Here is a 5,941-nt window from a genome sequence, read left to right on the forward strand (position 1 = left end):
TATTAAAAACATGTAAAAATGTGTGTGTGTGGCCCCCTGCATCTTTTGCTTTTTCAATATCCGGCCAACATTGGAAAAGGTTTGGACATCTCTGGTTTAAACAGTCATCAAAAATGTAAATGCAAAAATGTTTTAATCAGTTCCTAATGTTATTTAAAAAAAATTTCGACTGATGTGACATTCAGAGCGTTGATTTTGATATGAGTGCATAATAGCCCGGAACATTACGCCGTCAGTCACGGTAACAGCATTGTAAAATTTGAAATAGTAATCAATTACATTACTCGTTAGTGGAAAACAGTGGCGTTAGTGATGCCAATATTTTTTTCATGCTGCTACTCCCAACACTGTCCTCTATTCAATTTGAAGAAAAACTAGAAAAGAGCAGAATAGAATCAGCCTTTGTAAAATTCTGGAGCATTTCACTAAAAGAATACAAAAAGTACAAATCAATGTGCTTTTCATGTTTGTGTATATAAAAAAAAAAAATGCAGTCTGAATTATACTCCTATTTCATGCACCTCGTTAGCTTTCTTTGTACTCTGCAGGCACAGCTGGTAATCCAGACATGCAGCGTGAAATGGATTTAATTTATAACGAGTACACAGCAGGTTGATCCTGTGGCGTTACTGGATCTCATTATTTTCTTCTGAACTCAGTAACTCTTGGTTACCTTCGTTGTGAAAACTACAACATCATTTACATTATATTGTAAGCTGGTTTATGCATTTGTGTGAAACGAGCATTTAAGACTCAGACAAATATGAATTATTTTCTAATATTATTATGCTATACAGGTGGTCCTTGTGTTACGATGTTTCATGGTTACGATCACTCCCATAAATGATCACTTCTGTACAAAAAGAAAACGACAACTAGTTACGTGCGTGCGGCGAAAGAATACGTAGCCGTGGGTTGCTACATTGAAGGAGTGCAACAACACTTTTGTTCTTTTAGTGAACGTTTTGCCCTTCACATGTCTCCCAGGTGTAAGGCAGACTCTTCTGATGCCACTGCATCAAAGAAGAGGAAGTGAAAGTGAAAAGTGAACGGAAATTAGACATCCATTTGACTGTCACAGCCATCATACAGGATAAAGGCTTTGAACATGTGAAAGGATCTGCTTCTATGAGATGGATAGTGATAATTCAGCAGTGTAGTGGTCTCATTATTGAGACTTCCTTCTCCCAGTAAGCCGGTCTCTCCCTCCCCTGCAACGCCCCTTCCAGTGTGCAAGACATTTCATTTAATTGTTGTATTTAATCTTTGTGTATTTGAAAGCCGAGAAGGGCTTTTTTTCAGGCCACTTCTGTCCCTTTCCATAGCTGTGGTCGATTGGCTCACTCGAACATCAATTAAGCATCTTCAAAGTTTGTGGGATTCAACAACTATTATCATCTGTAACTTCAGTCGAATTGCAGATCTTTTGTCTAAACTCAGATCCAAGATGTTGTCATTTACAGTACATGGAGCCCAGAGGTTGACTTGGCATTTAGCAAGCGTAAACAACTATTCACACCTCTTCTTATTCACCCCGATCCTGCCTTTCATTTCTTGTTTAGGTTGACACCTCCGATCCCTCGTTGCCTAACAATTATAATAATCGGGAGTTGCCGACCGTCCTGTCCCTGCCAAGAGTGGACGCCCTTCCCTTTGTCATCCTTGTCAAATATGAGAACCTGGTCTACTTACGCACAAAGACTCAACTCCCGTCAGGAACTTGCCTACCACTCTGGTTTCAGGAGCGGCACACCCGACGCCTTTCCAGACTTTAACCCTGGACAGGAATCCCTCGTTTATCATGGTTAAGTGGTTCCAGACCCGTGATAAGTGAATTTCTGTGAAGTAGGATGCCTTATTTATACTGTAAATCAAACATTTTCGTAGTTAGAGCATAGAAAACCTGTTTAGGACCTTCTCAATACAATTTTTAACATGGTTATAGAGCCCCGAGAGACAAAATAACATCCCTATAGTCACCTTTACACTCGTATTACCCAATATAGTAGATATAATAAGTGAAAATAAGCCATTTAAACAAAAATAAGATTGGCGCTCCTGTGTGTTGCTGTAAATGTGTACTGCTGCTACAGGAGCTGAGTTGGGGGGCGGACAGGGAGTGACGTCGGGGGTTCAAAGTTGAGATCGTGCCTGTTCTGACATTCAAACCTGCAATAAAAGCCTGTTGTTCCAGTGCTTGTGTGCCTCACCAAACATTACAGTAACATTACTGACACCTAGTGACCTGTGTAGAATACTACATATCATCACATCTTCTGAATGCCTTGCATTTGTATTTTAGTTCATTTAGCCATTTTTATGCTTGAAAATACTTAATTTAGGTAAAAAATATGGAAAATTTGTTGAAATATGCATATTTTGGACTAATAAAAGGGGATATACAACCATTTATTCATTTATTAATTTTGAAAAACCGTGATAGAGTGAAGCCGAGAAGCGTTAACTTTAGAAATGGGGACCCATCCATCCATTTTCTCTGCCGCTTATCCTCACTGGGGTCGCGGGGGTATGCTGGAGCCTATCCCAGATGACTTTGGCCAAGAGGCGGGGTACACCCTGGACTGGTCTTCAGCTAATCACAAGGCACATGTAGACAAACAACCATTGACACTCACATTCATACCTATGGACAATTTAGAGTCGCCAATTAACCTAACATGCATGTTTTTTGGAATGTGTGAGGAAACCGGAGTACAATCCACACACACACACGGGGAGAACTTGCAAACTCCACACCTCCCACATCTTCCCGATCTCCTGACTATGTGGCCAACTTGCTAACCACTAAGCCACCGTGCGGGAAATGTGTACGCAATGTACTTAAATGTAAAACACATACAGTAATCCCTCGCCACTTCACGCTTCAAATTTCGTGGCTTCCCTTTATCATGGTCGGGTCTGGGACCAATTAACCATGATAAACGAGAGATTACTTTACTAGTTATTATATTTGAAGCACTGTGTTATGGGCGTAAGTTGCAAAGAGTCTGCATGCCTGGTCGCACTTTGCTGTTCTCAAAGATCATTCGCCTGATATGAATTCAAATCTTGCTGAGAAACAGACATTTGGAGGCCCAGGCTAGTTCACAAAGAATTTTCACGTCTTCGCACACACCCTTGACACACTCACACAGACAGCAGTTTTAGGATTAACCGTGTTTGTCCACTTGGTATTTTTCAACCTGAAGTATTATTATAAATTTAATCATTGTTTCAGACACAACTTTTCTGTCAGTAAACATAAAAACACCACAACAAGCAAAACAAGCTTGCAGATAAAACTGTAAAATCTAAGTAAACAAATGAATACACCACGTTAATACCCATTAATAAATAAAAATAAATAGGCAGAAGTTAAGTAAATAATACTATGCAAACAGTAAATAAGATATAAAAGACAACTGACATGTCAGTGTTAGGGTGCCCCCTAGTGGTCACTGCCATTGCTGAGCAGAAATGCACTATAGGTGGAAGGCCTGAGTGAAGTTGGCCCCCCACCTTACGCAAAATTGGCCAACTAGTCCCATTATTTTGTGCTGTTTTGTGCAATTGAGCCCTGAGCCCCCCCATTTTCTCCAAATTAAACTGCGGACTCGCTGTTTCATGGATTTTTTAAATGCAATTCTAGTGTTTGTTTGTTTTTTTTACAGCGCATGGCTGTAGGAAGTTGACTGTTGTAGTTCAGTGCTTTACCACAGGGAGCGGTGTGTCTCTCTATTCTCTCTCTCTCGGCGTCCTGATTGGCTGTAGACCACTGTCAATCAATCTCCTTCGTACCGTCTCTGTGGTCATGGCTACCAAACTAGCTAACCTTGTCAGCTGTTTGCTAACCGCCAATACTGTAAACAATTGAAGAAACAAAAGAAGCTAACCGTGTGAGAAAAATATAGCGACAGGAGCAATATAAATAACGGCGACAAAGGGCAAAGAGGCACGGTCAAATGAGTGAAATATGTGTGAGTCACTTAGGCTGAATCCCAATTCTACCCCTTACCCCTCGTCTTACCCCCTATCCCTAGGTTTTGCGCATTCACGAGAATAAAGTGGTGTCCCAATTCTCCTTAAACCGAGCGGTAAGGGGTAAATGATAAGGGCTATATATCCCTCGAAAACGAATGTGGTAGCCGACCGCACTTGAAACGAAGGGGAAGGCGGAGCTACGACACCTGACGGAAGCGCGGAGGATGAAAGAAACGTAAATGTAAGTAATTACGCATAATTATTGAATTTCACAGTAACGTCACTCATGTTTTATTTTATAGTCAATTATTTGCTACTCCACGTAAATATTCACCATGTTTTGTATTGTTGGTTTTTGCTAGTTCTTACTACCCGACTCACACCAATAACTTCACTGCAATCTACTGCATTTCATAAATGATGAGACAATGACTAGATAGATATAGCGACCACATTAGCCTGTTAATTGTAAGTTGTATTTTAAACTCGCTCGCTAGCGCGGGGAATCTACATTACTGAACTGGCCGAGAGAGTGCTGTGTTTGTGTCCGACTAAAACACCCACTTTGTCGGCCACGGCGTGTGGCTTCACCGCTCTATACTCTGGTTCTCCCGAGCTCCGTGGCAGCGCGGAGGCTGCCCGGAGTATCCGCCTACAATGCACAGAGTATACAGTGACCTTGGCTTTTCCTAATCTAATCATTCATGTAACGCAGCACATCGTGGTGAAGTCTGTTTACTGTGAATTACAGCCACCGTAGTCCACCAACAATTCTCATGGTGAGATACGTTTGTTGTATTCAGCATACAGTATGGATGGTCAGGAAGTGAGCTGAATAAAAGATGTAAACAACATGGCCATATGTGGACAGCACACCACATTATCAAATAACTTTTGGAATTTAACGTTGTCCCATCTATTTACAATGAGTTAATAGTTGTAGGCCATCAGTCATTCCTGCTGAGCCAGCTGAAGTCAGCCCTCTGCTACAGCACACAGCACTCCAGTACCATGTATTATGAACAATAATACAACTCATATGCCAGCCATGTCACAGCCAGCCAAGGGTGATGATGTAATGAAGAATCAAGTGGTGTCCCATATTTTAGTGGCTTCTTCCCCTTGGCCCCAGGTTTTAAGGAATAGGGGAAGGTGTAAGACAAGGGGTACAACGAAGGGGAAGGGCTAATTGGGATTCAGCCTTAGAAGTACTGCAAAAGTATGCAGATGTTGCACTCGACGTACCCCAAAAGTGTGTACCAAACCACCCTCAATCATCGCCATCTTGGCTACGAAGAGGAAGAGGAGGGACTAACTCCAGTGGTTTCAATTCCCAATTAAAAAAAAGGAGAGAATAAGGAGAAGAGGCAGTGGGTAAATATTACACATTTCGTAGGTGTTCACATCGGCATGATGACAATGCTGAGTTTTCTTTTCAGATAAAGTGAGAAAAATTGAAGGATGCAGGGGCCACTTGGATACATTGTGTACATTAAAGATGCTAATGTTAGCTGTCTGAACAAAACCTTCACCTTCTTAGCTTTGTGCTACATGTGACAAATTAGTTGTATGTAATGTATATGTTATTATCAATACATTACATTGACAGATACTGTAGTTAGCTATTTAGAATATGCTGAAAACGAGTGGTGGGACAAAAACGGCCCCTGGGCCCCACTTTGAGCACCCCTGCTCTCCTGGTAATAACTCTGCAATAGGCTCGTTGGTAGACCAACCAAACAGCCTGTCAAGGTATTCAGTTGTCATTCATAATCATTACGTTTTGTATGTAAAACTATAGTTTCTTGGTAAATTATGTGCAATTGTTATGATTACTTTACCCTAACTGAAACTTGTATTAATTACACAAAAACAATGTAGCAATAATTATGAACAACGGAACCGGAAAAAAAATGAAGGTGACGTCATCACGCAGCGACGCATCACGTCATTTCTTCCA

This window comes from Dunckerocampus dactyliophorus, chromosome 3 (assembly GCF_027744805.1).
Source record: "Dunckerocampus dactyliophorus isolate RoL2022-P2 chromosome 3, RoL_Ddac_1.1, whole genome shotgun sequence".
NCBI lineage: Eukaryota > Metazoa > Chordata > Actinopteri > Syngnathiformes > Syngnathidae > Dunckerocampus > Dunckerocampus dactyliophorus.